Genomic DNA, 22,106 nt, shown 5'->3' with positions numbered 1-22,106 from the left:
GTGGCGTGAACTCTTAGCACATGGTGTTTGGATGTCTTACTCCATGTGGAGTATCTGAAGTTTATGGCCTGTGAGAGTCTGATGTCCCTTGGCTTACCTGCACTTTTGAACAAAGCTGGGGAGAATGAAATGAGGGATCCCCACCAGCCCAGGTGGTGGTAGAGATGGTTGCTTCAGAGATATTAGTCTGAGTTTGGCAGATTGTTATACAGAACAGGGATGGTCAACAGCAGAAGGAAATTACCCCGACTGACTCATTCTTTTCCCCCCCTTCCTCTTCTTACGGTTCTCATTACTTTGAGTGCTTTCTGGTGGGTTGGGAGATGTTAGAGTTAATATGTTTGGATTGGAAAATGAATTTTTCTTATTGGGTCTTCCAAAGGATCTTTTTTTTTTTTTTCTGGGGATGGTCGCAAACAGTGCTTCTTCTAATCCTAAGATGCCATTAGGTTCTAAAGTGCCTCTCCTTTTTTTTTTTTTGAACACAAAGTGGAAGGAATTGGTGAAATAAATTACAAGGGGCAGAAAGAGGGGGAGAGGGCTTCTTGTGGCCTGTCCTAACACAATGAACTCCACTAACCTGGGCCTTTTCAATAACGTGTTTACCTGTAATTGTATAAGGCATAAGTTGGATAATTTTTTCCAAATACACAATTTCAGCACTCCTCCCCCAAAGTATAACATACAAAAAAACAAGTTATTTCTCACTAGGGAGTACATTTTTTTTTTTTTTTTTTTTTTGCGGTACGTGGGCGTCTCACTGTTGTGGCCTCTCCCGTTGCGGAGCACAGGCTTCGGACGCGCAGGCCCAGCGGCCATGGCTCACGGGCCCAGCCGCTCTGCGGCACGTGGGATCTTCCCGGACCGGGGCATGAACCCGCGTTCCCTGCATCGGCAGGCGGACTCTCAACCACTGCGCCACCAGGCAAGCCCTAGGGAGTACATTTAAATAGAGGTCCAGTCTGGATCTTGGCTTCAAGACTCCTCAGACCCATTACTGTGTGTTGCAGAATTTATGTCCTCTGTCAGCCCTGGTTGATTTTAGGTCATCTTGCATAAGTGAGGGCTCTGTCTGGGGTCTCTCCTCAGGGTCACTTCGTGGTGTTTCCCGGTGCCTGTGGGAGGGTCAGGAAAGCAGAGGAACCATTCCTTTTCCCCTGCAAATAAATTAACTTCTTGCTCATGGGAAATGTTTTCGCCAGTCCTTGGAAATTTGATGTAATTTCAGATTGTAGATAAATTTTGCTGCTGGGAGGGCAATACAGCAAGTCTTTGGCTCTGCCAGGTTCCAGGCTGCTTTCAGTTCGAGGCAGTGTGGTGGCTTCAGTGTATATACCGGCATTGTCCACGGGGTCTTCGGATCCCCATGACTCTGAGAAGGTGTGTGGAGAGAGGGCGGGAGGGCAGAGCAGGGAATCAAACATTTATTCGGAATAAGGCAGCTCAGGCTCATTAAAATGCGTTTTGTTTCTGGGTTGAAATAGCAGGTCAGTTTGGTGACAAAACGAGTTACCTTCTGTTGTTTGGAAGCTCTGATGGGCCGTCAGATATGTTTGATTATCTAAAAGGAGAAACAAATATTAATAAATTTGCTAAAAAGAAATGAAATTGAGTTATTTGTAGTGAGGTGGATGGACCTAGAGTCTGTCATACGGAGTGAAGTAAATCAGAAAGAGTAAAACAAATACCATATGCTAACACATATATATGGAATCTAAGGAAAAAAAAAAAAGGTCATGAAGAACCTAAGGGTAAGATGGGAATAAAGACACAGACCTACTAGAGCATGGACTTGAGGATATGGGGAGGGGGAAGGGTAAGCTGTGACAAAGTGAGAGAGTGGCATGGACATATATACACTACCAAACGTAAAATAGATAGCTAGTGGGAAGCAGCCGCATAGCACAGGGAGATCAGCTAGGTGGTTTGTGACCACCTAGAGGGGTGGGATAGGGAGGGTGGGAGGGAGGGAGACGCAGGAGGGAAGAGATATGGGAACATATGTATATGTATAACTGATTCACTTTGTTATAAAGCAGAAACTAACACACCATTGTAAAGCAATTATACTCCAATAAAGACGTTAAAAATAAATAAATAAATTTGCTAGGCCAGATCTTTCAAAACACAGTCCATGGGCAAAAATTTGGTACCTGCAGCTCTGTCCAGTTGAGACCCCAGGATGGATTCTGTGTGGCTGACTCTTTAGCTGGGGTTGGTTCTGAGCAGACCTCTCTGTGGTGGCCTCTGAGGAAGGGTGTGTCAGGGACAGAGTGACGGCTGTGAGGACCTGCAGAGGAAAGGAATCATGTGGTGTTTTCGGTTGGTTAAGATATTAGGCTAAGAGCCTAAGTAAGTTCATAGGAACTTCGGCTAAATAAATTATGGTTGGTAGTTCCAAACAGCTTCGAAATGAAAACTAGGTTGATGGAGGTGCAGCTCTGAGATTCAGGTCAGAGTGGACAACACTTCCAAGCACTGTATAGCATCTCCCAAACCTGCCCTGGAGAACTAGGGGGACAGCTGCTACTTCACCGTCTTTCCTGCTCAGCAGCTGTTACAGGGAAGAGATGGTTCCACAGTTGAAGTCACTGTTTTCACGAGATACTTATTTTACGTAGTGGATGGACCTTTTCTTGTTTTTAAAGAATGAACATTTTAAGAATGGCTAAAATATGGCAATTAAAGATGAAATAATGCATAATTAGTAGAAGGGCTTCTATTTCAGTTATCAGTGGTCCCTGTGGTAAGATAATTATCTAGGTATCACTGAACTTTGGGGCAGGTCATTTCCTCTTTCTGCACCTCAGTCCCCACAGCAACCGTAAAATGGAGAAATCAGGCAGTGTGGTCTCAGGGGTCCCTTCCACCTGCATTTGCTGCCCAGAGTCCCAAGTGCAGATTGTATGCAACGAAGTGATGGTGGGTCTGTGGTCTGCTCTGGGCTCCCTGAGTCCATGACCAAGGAAGCTGGTGGGTTTGGGATTCCCTTTGAGCGCTTCCAGTCCCTTCACCACCTCGGGTTTTTCTGTGGAGGCAAAGCCCTTCTGTTTGTTGCCTTAGGGGACAGTGAGGGTGACAGTCCTGGTCATACTTATGAGCACAGGGGCTTGGTAAGAGGTGCTGCCACCCCCAACGCCAAACCTGCTTGGTTTGGGGCTCCTGACATAAAACTTATACAGCGATACAGACCCAGACAGGAAAATGGAAACGTCTGGCTGCCGAGCAGTCCACAGAACTAGGAAAAAACAGCTTTGCTTTGCTTGGCCCATTGCTTCAATATCTTGTAGTTGGTTTTTTATTTCTTGGAAACAACCAACTTTTCATTGTTGTTTGCCTTCTGTGTCTTCTCTTTAGCCATTACAGAGTTTTCCTCCCTGTCTCTCCACCCCTTCCCTGGGTTTACCGTTATTTTTGTGAATTCTTTTCCTTTAGTACGCCAAGACTGGTCTGAAATAATAATAGCAAATATTTATCTAGCACTTACTATGTGCCAGTTTCTATACAAAGTGCTGCACATGTATTGATTTATCTAATCCCCATACCAAGTGAGTGAGGTGGTACCATCCCCATTTTACAGATGTGTCTGTGGAGGCACAGAGAAATTAAGTAACTTGCTCAGGGTTACACAGTTGCAGAGCTGGGATTTGAGCCCAGGCATTCTAGCTCCAGAGCACATGCTCTTAATCACTCCACCATATTGTTTTTTCACCTTGATTTACAGGGGAATAAATTGAAGAACACAGAGGGGAGGCCAGAGCTGTCTGAGACTTGGGGCTATGCCCTTTCTCTCTCCCCTAGCATCTCAGAAATACACAACTGTGATTTGTAACACAAGCCATGCCTAGATTGAAGGAACCTAGTAAATGTATACGTTTCTTCTAGACGTAAGTTTCTTTAGAACACGGAAGCTGGGTTCATAGTTGTTAGCTGGAAAGTAGTGAATTTGGAGGTGAGCTGTTTTTGAACATTTCACTTATCTCTTTTTCCTGTAACTTCAAGTAAGGCTTGTTGTGCTCTTACCTATTTCAAAGGATTAGGGTAAAGCATTTTGCAAAGTATAAAAAGCTAGTGAAATGATCAACAGTGGTTGAAGCCAAACACCAGCGAGAACAAGGAATACTTCGTCGTGGTGTAAACTCTTTCTATGCTAGGCTGTGCCAGAGCATTTATTTTCAGGAAAACTTGTGCAAGATTTTGGCAGTGGTGTCTTAGGCTTTATCTTTTTAAATACGTGTTCATTACTGCTTACATCACTGTTGCTATTATTATTTTGATAAGTTGCATTACCAGTTGCATTACCAATGATGCTCTCTGTTGAGGCTTCTCAAACTTCTCTGCATGAGAATCACACACAGTGCTTGTTAGAATTGCAGCCCCTGGCTCCTTCCCCAGAGAATTTGATCCTGCAGATCCTGTGTAAGGCTGAAGAATCTGCAGTTTGTGGGCCTTTGCGTTAATTGAAATTTCTCGAATAGCACAAAATTTAAAAGTTATAAATGCGAGTACAGTGAAAAACAATTGCCCTTCTCATGCCTGTTTCCTAGCTACTCAGTTCCTGTCCCAGATAAAACTTCTTAGTTTTTGTATTGATTATATGCATTGACTATCCATGCATATACAAGCATATGTAAGTAATATTCAATATTTTTTAAACACATGTGGTAGTGTACAGTACACGTTGCTTTGCATTTTGCTTTTTTCACTTAGTATATCTGAGTAGTTCATTATTTAATCAGCGCCCTACTGAAGAACATTTGTTTCCAATCTTTTGCTATTCAAGCAATGCTGCAATTATTATCCCATATCTGTGTCATTTCACTCATATACAAATATACCTATAAGATGAGTTTCTAGAAGTGGCATTATTGAGTCAAGGGGTATCTCTACTTTTTAAATTTTGATAGAAATTGTCAAATTGCTCTTAGAGGATTTTCCTATTTGCACTCTCACAGGCAATTTCGAGTGCCTTTTTTTCCTTAGTCAAATGAGCCTGTTATCCAACATTCTGGTTTTTGTCAATTCTGTATCTCTGAGAGTTGTTTTGCATTTATCTTATTGTGACTGAGATCGAACATCTTTTCTTATGATAAGAGCCATGTGTAGTTCCTTTTATGTGAACTCTTTGCCCATTTCTGTTCATATTTTTACTTCCGTTTTCTATTGGGTTATTTATCTCATTGATTTGAGAAGTTCTTTGCATGAAGGAAATTAGCCCTTTGTCTGAAATATACTTTAAAGATATTTATTCCTGGTTTTTCATTTGACTTTGTTTATGTTTTTAAAAAATCATGATGATCTTTTCTTTTTTTAAAGGTAATTCAGTTTATCGATCTTTTCTTTTATGATTTTGGAATTTTGTATAATATTTGGGAAAAACCTTCTCCACTGTTAAGATTATTTTTAAAAATCCCATGTTTTCTTCTAGGACTTCTGTGGTTTTGCTTTCAAGGTTTACATTTTGTTTTCACCTGGAATTTTTGTTTGTTTGTAATATGTAGAGTGTACCTATATTCAACCTTATGTTTTTCCAAATGGCAACCTGATGGTCCCAGCGTCATTTCCTGAATAATCTATTTACCTCCCACTAATTCAAAATGGGAATTAAAAAAATGTAGATTCTCATATGTCTATGTATTCTTGTATAAATTCTTATGTGGATATATATTTAATATAAATTTTTATATATATTTGGGTTTATTTCTGGATTTTTCTCTTCTGTATCAATAATCTGTTTATTCAAGCTTTGATATCAAATTGCTTTGACTATCATACTTTGCAATGCATTGAGAGGGCTAGCGCCTTCTTATTAATCTTTTTAAAAATAAGAGTTTGATCACTATTTTTGTTTATTTATTTTTCCATACAAAATTTAGAACCATTGTTCAGTTAAAAAAATGTCCCATTGGTATTTTTATTAGGATAATATTAAAAATTTAAATTAACTTAGGGAGAATTAATATCTTTATTTTGTTAAGTTTTCCTGTCCAAGATGAAGTGTGTGTTTTCATTTGTTTAAATATTTTTCTGTGTCCCTCATTAACATTTTAAACTTTTTTTCATGTAGAGCTTGTGCATGTTTCCAGGGAAGTTTATTCCTAGGTGTTTTACACTTTTTGATGTTAGTATAACTCTTCTCATTGGTTGTTAGGTATGCTGAGTATATTAAGCTTGTTTCCCAGAATCATTCTGAATTTTGATATCTTTTTTTCAGTTGATTCTCTTGCATTTTCTGGGGCTATATGCAGTTTCTACTTGCACGGCCGGTGTATTGGATGTTGGTGGGAAACCCCTGCTCTTGGTGTTGTCTGATTAAGGAAATACATAAGTGCACTTGTTCACTTAAATCATGGATTCGTATACCTTTAGAGATAGAAGGGACCTTGCTGAGGTCCTGCTGAGGAAACTGAGTCTTGAGAGGTTAAGTCCTGTGTATCAGTATGGAACCTGGGTTTCCAGAGTCCTTGCTCGATGGTCTTGGCTCTGGGCTAGGCTGAGAGATCACTGAGTGAAACTTGAGAACCAACCACTGTGAGCAAAAGCTTGGCCTTTGGCAGAGCCTGGCAACTTCTTACTACTCTGAGCATTGCTTCATTCATCAGTTTAGGAATTAACAAGCTACTGAGACTTGGGCCAGTCTGGTTTTTCAAAGATTGCGTACATCCCCAAACACCAGCTCTGAGTTATCTCCAGGGAGCAGCACAAATGACCATTGGTCTCCAGTGAATCATCAGGCTGCATCTGCTGGAATAAGTGAAAGCATTGTGAGAGCAGGAAATCGGGACAAACACCTACACTTGCTAACCCAAACAGCTTCCCCTTCTGAGCCCCTGGAGATCAGTTATCACCAAATGGAGAGATAGACTCTGCAAAGTTTTTGCAGGCCTCACAGCTTGTAAATAAGAGACTGCATTCTTCATTCTCCCCTCGTGTTGAATCTGGCAGAGGGGAGATCTCTGGCTCCAATCAGCTGGGCAATGACCAGTAGCTGGGCTGGCTGGGAGAGAGAGATGACTCCAGTTGAATGAACTTTGTAAACCCACTCTACTTAATTCAGAGCACCCTGTATTTTGAGAACAAAAGGCATCTTTTTCATGGAAAATCATGCTGGGAGCACCTCCTGTATATTTCCCATCACTTATAAAGCCAAATACTAACTGGTCCCTGTGGAACACACTGCTTGATTACACGATATTTAACATTTCTATAACTCTTATCCTATTTACCCTTTCTTACACATTTATTATTCTTTGTACTTTTACCAGGACTTCCTTTTTTTAAAAAAAAAAAATTCTATTCTTCCATTTACATTTTGTTAATGACTTGCGTCTACAATGAACATTTCTGACTCTTTGATACCACTAGATTCAGTGATGGACTTTCCAGTTGGGTCCTTCTAAGAGAAATTCCCAAAGGTGCCTCCCCTCATTTACAAATGGGCGAGAGATTCTTTTATTTTGGAACTGATGGTAGGAAGCCTTTGGTTGCTGGTTATATCTTGGATCGGGGCTGTGGAAGGAGCTACTCCCGGTTCAGCCTTCCTTCCTTGACCTCTTTCAAGCATTTGACATTGTGGCCCACTCTGTTCTTCCCGAAGCCTCCCCTTTTGACTTTCATGATGTTATAGATAAATCAGAGGCTTGATGAAATGGGGACACGGTGGACTTTGGAGCCGTGAAAACCTGGGTTAAGATCCTGGCTCTACATACCAGCTCTGTGGCTTGACCTGGTTACTTAACCACTCCAGGCTTCAGTATCCTTACTTCAGGATGAGCAATGTCACCACCTGATGGCAAGGCTGATGGCATCAGCCTTGAAGCCTCACTCAACTTCAGCTTTGTGAGGGGAGGAGCAACGTTTGCAACCCCAGGCATGGCGCTAGCATGGTGCCTTCACAAGACAGACACTCGTTGCTTTCTGCTTCCTGTGTGCAGCCTAGAACAACATCATTCATTCATTCTCCATCTTTCAGGATTCTCCAGAGAAACAGAACCATATGTGTACGTTTATATATATATATATATATATATATACACATGCGTCTCTTTCTCTGTGTGTGGATATCTATCTCTTTCTTTCTTTCTCTCTTTCCTTTCTTCTTATCTAAAGATATTTATTTTAAAAAATTGGCTCACTCGATTATTTTGGGGGCTGCCGAGTCTGAAGGTTGAGTTGATGTTGGAGCCTTGAGTCTGAATTATTGCTAGAAACTCAGGCAAGATAACTATGTTGCATTCTTTTTTTTTTTATTATTAAAGTATAGTCTATTTACAGTATTGTATTAGTTTCAGGTGTACAGCAAAGTGATTCAGTTATATATATATATATAAAACACACATATATATACGTATATTTATAACCTATATATATACTTTTTCAGATTCTTTTCCACTATAGGTTATTACAAGATATTGAGGGACTTCCCTGGTGGTCCAGTGGTTAAGATGTTGTGCTTCCAATGCAGGGGGCATGGGTTTGATCCCTGGTCGGGGAACTAAGATCCCACATGCCACACAGCCAGAAAAAAAAAAAAAAATCCTTAGGTTGTCTTGTATTTTCTATGGTGACAATTATATTATTTGCAAATAAATGACAATTTTAAAAAAAGATACTGAATACAATTCCCTGTCCTATACAGTAGGTCCTTGTTTATCTATTTTATATATAGTAGTGTGTATCTGTTAATCCCAAACTCTTAATCTCTCCCCTCTCCTTTCCCCTTTGGTAACGATAAGTTTGTTTTCTTTTTTTAAGGCAATTTTTAAAAATAAATTTACTTATTTTATGTATTTATTTTGGCTGCATTAGGTCTTCGTTGCTGTGCACAGGCTTTCTCTAGTTGTGGCGAGTGGAGGCTACTCTTCGTTGTGGTGCGCAGCCTTCTCATTGCAGTGGCTTTTCTTGTTGCGGAGCTCTAGGTACGGGCTCTAGGTACATGGACTTCAGTAGTTGTGGCACAGGGGCTCGGTAGTTGTGGCTCGCGGGCTCTAGAGCGCAGGCTCAGTAGTTATGGCACACGGGCTTAGTTGCTCCGCGGCATGTAGGATCTTCCTGGACCAGGGCTCGAACCTGTGTCCCCTGCATTGGCAGGTGGATTCTTAAGCACTGAGCCACCAGGGAAGTCCCCATAGGTATTTTTTCGATTAAAAATATTTTAAAAAGTATGTCTCATTAAAAAGACATGTTCATAGTGGAAGCTCCAGGGTAAGGGATAGGTAGACTCCAGGGTAATTATAGGTAGACACACCCTTTGCATTCATTTTCTTGAAGTTTAGCAATATGTAAAGTATATTGGAAAGAACCAAGGCTTTGGAAGAAGACTGAACTGGACTTAAACCTAAGCTTTTCCACTTACCACCTGTGTGAACTTGGTCATAGAATTTAACTTCCCTGAGCCTCAGTTTACTCACCTATAAAATGGGAGTAATGGGATGTCACGACAGGGTTGTCATGAAATTAAATGAAATGCTGTGTGTGAACTGCCAAGCATAATACTTGGCACAGAGTAAACTTGAAATAAAAGTGCGTTCCTTTCTCTTCCCTTGGATTTTTTCTGATGTTCTGGAACCCTGCAGTGCCACTAGTAGGTCTGAGGCAAGATGCTCACTTTCAGAGATGTCAATGTTTGCCTTCTCTTAAAAAAAAAAAAAGAACCCCACATCAGGATGTGGTCACCTTCTGCGCTTGTCAAATGTGAAAAAGGAGGGTTAAGTCATGTTGCTTTACTTTTACAACAGACGGTCTGTCTTCTAGGAACTGGCCGTTCTTCCATTCTAGGAAGAAGTGATGAATCATTACAAGAAATACTGTTTTCTTTCTCAAGTACCTTATCAATGTAAGTAATTAAAAATAGAACCTTCAGTTGAGAACAATTTTGGGAGGCATCAGAGTGGAGATTGCCATCCCAGGGTTGGAGTCAACATCTTTGAGTTAGTTAATCCTGGCTTTTAATCACTGTCACTCTCTCCCCAAGGCCTCGAAAGGTTCGTATATTGAAAAAAATTACTTAAAATACAACTTTATGGGGGAGAATGGATACATGTATATGTACGGCTGAATCCCTTTGCTGTGCACCTGAAATTATCACAACATTGTTAATCGGCTATACTCCAATATAAAATAAAAAGTTAAAAAGAAAACAAAACCAATCACTGGCAAAAAAAATATATATATATACAACTTTACATCAAAAGACTTAGAATACCATCAGTGAAAGAAATAACGGTAAATAGTGTTCTAACTAACTAACTAGAGACAAGACTCTGGGTACTGGAGAAAAGCCCCGACTTGCCTGGAAAGGGCCACGGTGCTGGGGCCCTGAGGCCAGCCCACACCGCCCTCTGGCAGACTGAGCACAAGGGCTGACAACCTTTTTTTTTTTTTTTCTCGGTACGCGGGCCTCTCACTGTTGTGGCCTCTCCCGCTGCGGAGCACAGGCTCCAGACGCACAGGCTCAGCGGCCATGGCTCACGGGCCCAGCCGCTCCGCGGCATGTGGGATCTTCCTGGACCGGGGCACGAACCCGCGTCCCCTGTATCGACAGGCGGACTGTCAACCACTGCGCCACCAGGGAAGCCCCCTTACAACCCTTTTTACAGCATCATTTGTGCTGGACCAGGAAGGGCTCACTCTCTCCACCTGGTTTCATTCAAGCCCTAAATTATTGTTAGTTACCATTAATCACTTTCTTTCAACCTTTCTGCTCTTCAGAGAAGATAGATTCTCAGTTATTCTTTCCTTTGATTGTGGCTGGGGGTCCCATCACTGCATCCTACATGTAATTGTAATGGGGACTTCCCTGACGGTCTTGTGGTTAGGACCCCGTGCTTCCACTGTAGGAGGCCTGGGTTCGATCCCTGGTTGGGGAACTAAGATCCCACAAGCCGCGCGGCAGGACAAAAAAAAAAACAAAACCCAAAACAAAAGTCACCTCATTAAATGTGATTGTAATGGACACTCCACAGATAGCTGCAGTAGGGACTTGGTGTCACGTGTACCCTTAGATGCACATCTTCTTCAGGTTGGTTACTAACCAACACCAGTCTCAAGTCCAATTTTACGTGGAGTAAATGAAGATGTTTCCAACAGAGCTGATTGTAACCAAGGGCTAAGGGTTTTGGGTTCTTTCTCTTCTTTTCCGAAGTGGAAAGGCAAGCTCCTCCTTCACTAGACTCTGGATCTTTCCCTACAGTGGATGGCTGGCATTTATATGGTGAGAAAAGGGAGAAAAAGAGCGCTAAAGAGGCCTTGAGTGGGTGTTTCTGTAGAGCCCTTGCCCCATGTTACCCCCCCATGTAGTTTGTCACCTGTCCGATAGCTTCTTGACTCTCACCTGGGTGGAGGCCACGGTAGGCGGGCCCCCAGGAGGGAGTCCTCTGTTCTGCTCACCTGGTCTGTCTCTCCCTTTGGACATGGAGGGCAGGGGTCCCGGTGGCCCAGCCTCTGTCCTGAACACACAAAGGCTGGGACTGGCCCAAGTCCTGTTCACAAATTCTTGAAGGTTCACTGCTCACATTCCAGCAGGGTCAGGAAACAGGAAGCCAAACAAAGGAAAGAAGTACAGAGGGAGAGACCTAAAGACACAGAAAAGATACTCTCTCAAATCTGGTCTAGTAATTGGCATTCAGCTAACTTCAGGTAGAGAGGACAATGGAAACAGAGAAGACAGTTCAGATGAAATTTTTTACTTTAATGAAATATACAATCAAAAGAGCATATAGGTTGCATATAATCTATTTAAAGAATAATTATAAAAATAATGAGATACCCAGGTACCCACCACCCAGCTTAAGAAATAGAGCATTACCAGTAGTTTTGAACCCCTTGTGGGGCAGAGGGGCAGTTTTCAGTTACCTGTGGCTAACTTAACCCACAGCCAGATGTCTGAATCCACCAGACATTTACATTTAAATATGTCAAATTATCACCTCTTTTGACATTCTCCAGGTAAGAGATGGTTTTAGTGGCTTGAAAGATTCCCTACTTCCCCAAACCTATTCATTAACCTCTCTCTGATCCCTGCCACTATTAAGGATTTCCCCCAATTTCTGTCTGCCAAAAAGTGGGTTGATCATATAGGGAGACCTGTTTCCAAGAATAACACCCATTTAGCTACCCGATCCTTCCTGAGTTCTGTGATGTTGGAGCAAGGAACCCTTACAGACTGGAGGAAGCAGCAATACCCCCCTTGGCAGCACAGACGAGGGACCTGACCTTTTCAGGCCTTTCAAGGAAGAGGGATGGAAGGGTAAGTGGCAAATACGATTTTCCTTTCTTTAAAATGCGGAACGAGGCTCTCAACCAAGAATTCTCTTCTTCCTTGTCCGGCATTTTCCAGAGGGATGTTGTAAATGGTTTCATCTGTTCTGCATGGGTGACCTTGGGAGCTACAAGCTGGGGGTTTGGATGGTGCAGGTAGGTTAGGTCATCTTCAGACAGGTGGCTGAGAGGTCATTCTGAGCAGCACTGATGTCTACCTGCCACTCAAGGTCAAGAAGCATCTTCCATTGCTCATCACTCAAGAGCAGTGATGATGTCACCCACACACATCACTTTATGAGTGTACCTGGCAATCCCTCATTTCCCATGTCACCAGACACGGTTTCTAGGATTTTTAGGTGCCCCTCACCCCATTCCTACACCCTTGCCTGCCGGGCTGAATCTGGACTGATTTTAGCTCTCTTACTTTTTGCTGCCTCTTCCATAGGACTTTGAGAATCATCTGGATGTGAGACCCAGATGGACCTAAGTCTGTGCTCCTTGATCTTGTTTTGGAGTGACCCTCCCTCTCCCTGGTCTACCTCCCAGATTCCAAAGACCTTAAACTACCAGGTGGAGCTTTTTGGTCCTGGGCTCAGATGAACTTCTGGGCTTGGGGCTTTTCTGGGGAGATCTTTCTGGGTTTGGCAGTATCATTGATGGGCAGGGTCCAGGTAACAGAATAAGAAGCTCCATCTTTGTTATTCCTCTCATCAAAATGTGTGCCACTGTGCAGAAGGCTAGTCCTGACAGCCTCAGGGCCTGAGTGTGGGATCTTGTCCTGAGACTACTACAGCTTACAGAGGACCTCAGAGCCATTAGTGATGACCGGAGGATAAAGTCATTAGTGAGTCAGGTAGAGGCTAAATTGTCAGCTAACAGCAGGTGATGTGAAATTTTATATGAATATAGTTATGTGCATTTTTCTGGGGAAAGGTTCATTCATCAGATTTTCAAAGGCACTTGTGACTCAACGTAGATTAAGAACCAGTGATCACTTCTGATTGCTGGTTTGCAATAAAATGAGAAAAATGAAATACCATTGAGTTTTTCATAAACCTAAAAATTTTAAGAATGCCCTTTATTCTAGGATTATGTCCGTTCTATATATTTTTTTATTTGGCATTAAAATATTCTTTCCTTTTACGGGATAATGATAATAGTGAATAGTAACTGTAGAAAACAGTTCTTTCTCAATAAAGTATGAAGTCGATAACACCCCAAATTACAATTTCTTTTTTCTTTCTCCCTTCCCTTCCCTTCTCTTCCTCTCCCTTCAGAGCTGAGCTATGATTTTAACCCAAACCCACTTAGCTGGAAAGCTCCCCGCCCTGCAAACACAGCTTGAAGCCAGAGTTTTGCTTCTCAAGGTGTGGACTGGCAGAATGGGTGTCACCTAGGGACTTGTAGGAGCATCTTGGTGCTCCCCTGAGACCTATTCAAGCAAAATCTGGATTTAATAAGATTCTCAGGGGATACATATTCACATGAAACTGGTTTAAATGACTTAAAAAAAACAACAAAAAAACTTGTCCCACATGTTAATAAACATCAAGTGTTTGCTGGCTTGATGGTTGAAGAAGAAATGCATCACACTAAGAATGACAGAAGGGTGTTCTGGTTGTGGAGAGCAGAGTCCTTGCTTACTGACTGGTTTGTGAATTTCCTATCCCCTTCTGCAGGCTTCCTTCCTTGAAAACGGAATCTGTCACAGAATGCACGACACCAGGAGTGAACCTAATGTCAACTTTGGGCTGTGGTGATGAAGGGGTTCAGGAGTTGTTACTGATGTGACACCCGGGTGCAGACGTCTGCAGTGGGGGGCTGTGCGTGTATGGGGACGAGGGTACGTGGGAACTTTCTGTACTTTCCAGTCAATTTTGCCCAAAACTGCTCTAAAGATATATATTAAAAACAACAACTACAATTGAATATGTGAGCCCTGAGCTTTGCCAAAGATGGGGCAGCCAGTAAGATAAAGCCTGTTAAATTCTTTTTTTATCCATTTGGATAAAAGGTGCTTTTGAAAGAGAGGATTTTGTCAAGTGCCATGATCTCATCATCTGGCAACACCAGTGGGAGAGGATCCAAGGGAAACCCAGGGTGTTGACATGTGGGTGACTCAGGGCCCGCACCGCTGGCGGTGAGCAGCCCAGGCTTGGAGTTGGTGGGAGGGGGCCATGCGGACGGTACTGAGGCCTGGGGCTCTGGCCGTGGGCTCCTGCCCGCCCGCAAGTGCCGGGCGCTGGCCTCGGCTTCTCTCCACTGTTCTGGGCTGCGTTTCCTCTTTGTTCTTCAATGGATGGTTGTGACCCGTGGTAGCTCTTTCAAGGGCTCTGCTAACACCAGGCAGCCCGGACCTTAGTTTATAGACGTTCCAGCCCGGTTCCCACGCTGTGCCCTCACCGTCAATTCCTGGGGCAGTTAGCATGCCTGAAACACGCCCTTTTATGAGTTTTGCTCAGTTTTTTGGTTTATTTAATAATATTACTAACATATGTATAAAACGTTTTATTCCTGTATCTCATTTGATTCTCATGACAGTGTCTGGTAAACGGAGGGGTGAACGATAGCATCAGGGTGGCTGCTGCTTGTCCTGCAGATAATGAAGAAGCAGGCAACCTGCGAGGGAAATGACTAGCCCCAGCTGCATGCCGGTGGGCGACGTGCGTGACGTGGGTTACGTGCGTGACGTGGGCGACGTGAGTGACGTGGGCGACGTGGGTGACGTGCGTGACGTGAGCGACGTGTGAGATGTGCGTGACGTGCGTGACGTGTGTTACGTGGGCGACGTGGGCAACGTGGGTGACGTGTGTGCTGTGGACGACATGAACCACCGTTTCCAGGACTCTTCCTCGGGCATCCCAAGGTTTGTGGTCTAAGCCCTGGGGTCCCACTTATGCTGCTTAAAAACTAACTAGGTCAGCGAAATAGGTGACGCTTTACTGGTTAGCCATCGAGGGAGAAAATTAACCCTGTGTGTGTTTGCGTTTGCGGGATTTTTCCAAAGATAGAACTTTCAAAGAGATTTAGGATCAGGGTGGAAAACAATATAACAAAGCAATTTTTAAAAGGACTTTTTTTTCCATTTGGCTATGCTGTTTTTGCTAAGCGCCTAAATAAGCCTCATTTTTATCCACGGAGCTAAGTTTTAAGAAACAAACTACCCAGCTGAGTGAAATGTTTAGGCGGGGCTCAGGGATGCCAAGCTAAGGTCTCATCTGAACAGAGAGGAAACCGGGTGAAACCACGAGGCCCTCAGGGAAGCCCGATTATCTGGATTTGAGGCAAATGGTCCAGGTGGCTGTTTAGTGTCTTCGAATTTACAGCTTCCATTCCAAGCCAGTAACTCAGCTGGGCCCCCCCGTGACCTGTGTCCCACACCTCGGACCAGTTTTCCCGGAGGTGGCTTATTCATTAGCAAATGTGAGAAATTACTAATTAGCACCCCTCTACCGAATTACAGCAGTGGAGGTTATAGGTGAGTGTTTAAAAAGAAGACCGAGTCCTCCTGTTCTCTTCCCTTCTGAGCTACTTGGATTAACAATGGAAGGATGCTTCCACCAATGAAACCACCATAGTAGTCAAGACTTTTAAAACTGAAAAGATGGGTGTCAAAAGAATGCTAAGAAAGTTTGGAAAAAATGAAAAAATTCATAACACTCCCATCCTAATGTGACTGTAGCATTTAGTCTTTGCCCACACGGGGCATTTGGTATTGTGACAGCCTCACTGTAACATAACCATTTGAGTACTGTACTTTTCTCTCTTAATATGATATCATACATATGCGTTGCCTTAATCATGATAATTTTCAGTGTCTGCGCCATATTTATCACGTTGACACTTGGAATGTACTAGCCAATTCCTTTGATGAACATTTTGATTCTTTCTAGATTTTCTGTTATTGAGCTGGTCAGCAACATTTTGGTGTGTAGCTTCTTTGTCTTCTTTCTTAAGGAAATACCGGCAGTGACAACTGAAAGCAAGGCAGCTGGGCAGATGGCGTCACTCTTCTGCTTCTGTCCACACTGGAGGGAGATGCTCAGTGCTTTCAAACCGTCTCATGAGGCTGCTCTTTGAAGTGCTTTTTCAGTCGCTTTAAAATATCTGTCCTAGGTTCCTACTTACGCGTCTGCCTTCATTCTCTCCTACTCCCTCTCTCGTTGTCATTCCTCAACCCAAATCTGCCTCTTGGACTCCTCGCAAACATCCGTCTCCCCATCCCTGGAAGGGTCTCGTCTGACCGATCCATCTTTTCGCTCCTGGCTCCTTTCTGAAGATCTGTTCTCGGAGGGATGGAGAGGGTAGGGGAACTACATGCATTTGAATTGTATCAGTCTCTGGATCTGATGTCTTAGCTCAATATTATTTCTTATCCCACTTACATCAGGAGCCCTCAAGGCAAGGGCCTTGCCTCTACATGCACCATGGAGAACAGAGCCCTGCTGGCACCTGGCCAACGGGAAATGTCGTTATAAGATGTCAGTGATCGGAAGATGTGCAGAAATGTTCAGGGAGGTTGGACCTGTGCTAGAAATGAATGGGGCTTCCTGGGAGGACCACTAAGGGAAGAGGCTTCACAGGAAGGGGGCAGTTCTGAGCTGTCATCTGTGTTTTCAGAAAACGCGATGTCTGGGGCTTCTGCTACTGGGGGATATTGCCACTCGAGAAGGTGCTTGGATGGGGTGCTGGCCACTCAGATATAGCTCCATGGAGCATGTTGAGTCCTGCCAAGTTGAATTCAGGGGAGTGACAAGCAAATAGCTTTGGGATAATCCTTCAATGACGTTGAACAGTGGGACCGGAACTCCTTGACAGTTTCTATATTTTAATACTCGAAGTTTCAGAATGGAGGGTGAACTTGAGAGAGCATTTTTTCAGGTATAAAAATCCCTTGTTGGATCAAGCCAGCGGGACCATCCATCCTCTGTTGACATCCATTCTCTGTTATCCTTTTTGACTTTATCCTAAGATATTAGTGATATATACTTAACCTTCCTAGATAATTTTAGCTAAGGTCTTTCATGAGTTGAACAGAAATTACATCAAGTAGGAGAGAAATCAAAACCCTATCTGGTAAGGGCCCTTCACTTCAGGTTTTACAACAACTTAGCTGAGTAGGATGCTTCTACAAAAGGGTTCTTTCTAATGCAGAATCTGTTTCCGTATTTGAAATGTGTTGGTGGTTATGAATTTGCTGTTATGTTTATATAACTTGCATAGGAGGGGTACCTATACTTCTATTTACATATTGTTCTATAGCTCAACAAGCATTTTAATATACATTTTCTCTTTATTCTTATAACAACTTGTGAAGTAGATATAGGTCTGCTTCCACTTATAGAAGTGGACGGTGAGGCAGAAGAAGGTAAGGGATTCAGGCGCTCAGTTGTTAAGTCAGAGTTTGAACGCAGTGTTATGTATTTGTCTAGTGTGCTGTCTCTCTGACATGGAAAGTGATGGTAACTTCTAGTGTAATCTCATCCTTTTTTGTCTTTGTGAGTATTCCGTGATTTGCTCCCACTGTCTCTTCTTACGGTCTTTCTGTCTGTCTCATGGGTATCATTCTTGTGTTGTTAAAATACCAGAGACCCCATTGGACTTTGTATTGGTGAAATGGTCAATACAGGAGGCCCAGAAATGACAGCCTCAGGTATTTTCAGGAAACAGAATTGGAAGAGGGGAGGAAAGGAAAGCCCGGTCAGCTGAAGAACCCATTAGACACCATGTGAAGCCCACATGAGGCATTTAAACAGAGATGTTCTGACGTGTGGGTTGAAGGAGAGTTGTCACTTCTAAGGTGTTTCTGGAATGCTGTAACTGCTCCAGAAATGCTGCAGAGCTGCCGTGATAATGCTGATTTGATCTCCAGTAAATTGTGGCCCTACCAGAAGTGAACATTTTTGCCCTCTGCTAATAGAGAAGCATAAGTGTTTAAATTGCATTTTAATTGAATTACATAAATTGCTCATCTTGTCCTTAGAGTCTCTTGGTACATCCAATATCATTACTGTGTGACTTTGGGCAAGTGACTTCACCTCTCTGTGCCTCAGTTTCCTCATTTATGAAAAGGCAGTAATATTAGTCTCTACCACATATGGTTATTAGGTGGATGGATTGTGTTTAAGTTAGTCCCCTAGTCAATAAATGTTAACTAGTATTGCTATTATAAAGGCTAACTTGTCCTCACACATATTATCAATGCTAGGTTTGCTCTTCCACTGGTAATGAGTACATTTCTTTTTTCATTTTAAAAAATTGTGGTAACATATACGTAACATAAAATTTACCATCTTAACCATTTTTTAGCATATGGATCTGCGGCATTAAGTACAGAACAGGTTATTTTAAGTGGGGAGTGGACCAGGGGAGGGATGGGTGTGGGTGCTGTACGTGCAGCATCCAGAGTGAGGGTCTTGGCCCCTCCTCTGCCTGCCTTTCCGAGCATAGTACAGCGCAGGCGCCATCAGGGTGACCGGGCCCTGCACAGAGAGCTGGGTGACCGTTGTCTGGAAGTTCTGTGAGCCACTGAGAGGCTGAGCCTGACGTTTACGTCGTGTCATCTCTCCACTTTGTTTTTCTTCATTTCACTGGCTTCTTTTGCTCAATCACTTTTTGAACCTGGGTTCAGATCCATTTTGCGGATATCATTTGTTTGAAAGGTTGGCAAATCAGTAGCAGAGAGAACCGTTTAGAAGCTCTATGTTCCACGATCAGAGGTTCATGACTCCGGTCTTGCAGGGCATCTGGATTAAGCCTGGAGTGGAACTCAGTGATTTTACTGCATTCCTTGAAATTGACCAGGCCAGAAGTTTAGAAGGTCAGTTTCTGAAAATCATAAGGTTGTGGGAACAAGCAGACTTCCATAAAAATGGGAAGCCAAAACGCCTATCTCTCAGATTATTTCTTCAAATTGCTGGTTCCATCATCCCGTAGCTGGTGAGCATGAGAACAGCTGGAAAAGTGACTGATCTGATGCTTGGCACATGTGTCTGCAAGTTCAGTCTCAGAGAGATGGTTTGAAATGCATTTATTCTTCCATGTATCCCTTCAACAAACGTGTTCTGAGTATGTGCTAGAAATTGTAGTGGTCACTGGAATTCTGCCTTTTAAAAGGATCTTGTCTCCCTCAGAGAGGGTTTATTGCAAGAAGTTTCTAAAACGTAACTTTTCAGGCAAATGCCTTTTATCCCCAGTGTTAACTTTGTTATTTAACTCTTCTGGACCTGTTTAGTTTACAGGTGTCAAACAGACACAAGCTTTTTAATATACGTGAGAGATCCTAGGCTGGCAGACTGTTAAACATCAAAGAGCATCAGCTGTCTCCAAGGTGGCTGTTCTAGCAGTTTCTTAGAGCTCAGAAAGTGAACTATTGGCAAACTAAAGGGTCCAGGTGGGCACACCCAGATGCAATCACCTAGGGGCTAGAGTTTTTAGTTTAATTTTTTCTAGCTTTATTGAGATATAATTGACATATAACATTGTGCATTTTAAGGTGTACAATGTACTGATTTTATATGTGTGTATACCCTAAAATGATTGCCACAGTAAGGTTGGTTAACACATTCATCACCTTACATAGTTACAATATTTTTTTTATGTTGAGGACTTTTAAAATCTACTCTCTTAGCAACTTTTAAGTATACAAACACAGTATTGTTAACTCTAATCACCGTGTTGTACATTACATCCCCAGGACCTCTTCATCTTATAGCTGGAAGTTTGTACCCTTTGACCATCTTCACCCATTTCCTCCATCTCTATCCCCTGCCCCTGGCAACCAACAATCTGTTCTTCCTTTCTACAAGTGTGGTTTCTGAGTTTTAAAAATTTATTATAATTAACTAAGCAAGGGCTCCACTTGCATGTGGGACCTTCCCAGACCAGGGCTCGAACCCGTGTCTCCTGCATCGGCAGGCAGATTCTTAACCACTGCGCCACCAGGGAAGCCCAGATCCTCAGATCTTATTCAACTTTTTTGTACCCTTTTACCAACCTCTCCCTATTTCCCTCAGAGTGTGTTTTTTTTAGATACCACATATAAATGAGGTCATACAGTTTTTGTCTTTCTCTGTCTTATTTCACTTAGCATAATGCCCTCAAGGTTCATCTGTGTAGTCACAAATGGCAGGATTTTCCCTTTTTATGGCCGAGTAATATTCCATCTCATATATGTCACATTTTCTTTACTGTAAATAATGTTGCAATGAACATAGGGGTGCAGATACCTTTTGAGATGGTGATTTCACTTCCTTCCAATAAATACTCAGAAGTGGAATTATTGCCAGGTCATATGGAAGTTCTATTTTAAATTTCTCCAGGAGCCTCCATGCCGTTTCCACTGCACCAATTTACATTCTTACCAACAGTGTACAGGGGTTCCCTTTTCTCCACACCCTCACCAACAATTGTTATCTCTTTTCTTTTTGATATAAAGATTTTTATTTAGCCATCTATCCATCTGTCCATCCATCCGTCCATCCATCCATCTAGAAAGCATTGCATATGCTCTCAGGCATTAGGAATTTTCATGAGCAGGGAATCATATGTAGCATTTCCCCGTCGAGTCTGACTATGGAAACCCAGGTATTCTGTGGAACAGAGTTTTAGAGACACTAAAAAGTGAAGTGTGCAATACTCTTGCATTTGCTTTAGTGCCTCTCCTATAAAACCTAACTTGACTAGGCTTTATATCTACCTGGGTATTTTTCGAAGAGTAAGATTTTTGGAAAGCGGCAGCTAGACTTTGTTATATCCTAAGATGCTGTGACATCTCTTCTTCTCCCAGTGACCTGTGGTCCTCAACTTTCAGTTTGGATGAAGAGAATAGAGACATGGGTATCTGAGTGTGCCAGGCCTCCCCTCCTGCATTTTCTAGATAAACAAAAACTGCCACCTTTCTTTCATGCAGAGCCACCTGGCCTCTGGCCTCACACCTGGGATGTTTCATCTTGAAGTATCTGGTTGACCTGCCTTTCCACTCTCTGCCTCCTACTCCTAATTGGAATCTGGGGAGTTGTGAATGTGTGTTTGGGTAGAAGCAAGAATTGTTCCACCACCTGGAGGTTCAGCAGGCACCCCCCTGTGGTGTTTACGTTTGTGTGAAGGTGCAGAGGTCCTGGCTGGAAACTCATGTCTTGGGTTGGGTCTAACATGCTGGTGATGCCCTGGGAAATCCATCCCCCAATTTCCTGGGGTCCCCAGCTTCCACCCTCTCCCTGAAGTCTCCTGTCTCATCCCACCGTGGATAAGGTGGTGGGGATGTGGGGGAGAGGATGAGGAAGGATATCTCCCTTTACGTATTTAAGGGTCAAGAAGTCGTAAATGCTTCCTTGGCTGAAGAACAGTGCTTCCTGACATGTTGCTTGCCTTGCTATTAGGTTTCTTAGCAGGAAGACATGGGTTCTCCTTCCCGCCCACGAATATTCCAAGGTGTGGAGATGGTCACACTACAGAGATATGTAATAGAAAAGAAGATGAAAATGGCTTCAAGTCCCTTCCTGCCTACCTGGAGGAAGTAGAAGAGTGAACCTACAAACAAAAATAGTTGTTTCCCTAAGTTCATAAAAATCGCCTTCAAAAATACAGATGGCTCCATTGTCCTGTGTGATAACATGATGAGTGGCGTGTTTAAAGAGACACTTGGGTGTAAGCTTTTAGTTTCACACAAGTACATATGTCAGCATCATCATTATCCAAATAAGACAATTTATGTGAAAGTGCTCTGTAAACAGTAAAAGAAGTATGTATAGGAAGTGATTCTTGTTGTTCTCGCCCTGTTACAAATGCCACCTATTAAAGCTCTGCTTTTTGTGGGGTGGCTTTTCTAAGGCTGGCTTTTAATG

This window comes from Leucopleurus acutus (genome assembly GCF_964270905.1).
Source record: "Leucopleurus acutus genome assembly, chromosome: 13".
In the NCBI taxonomy this organism is placed as follows: Eukaryota; Metazoa; Chordata; class Mammalia; order Artiodactyla; family Delphinidae; genus Leucopleurus; species Leucopleurus acutus.
This window is presented reverse-complemented; position numbering follows the sequence as displayed.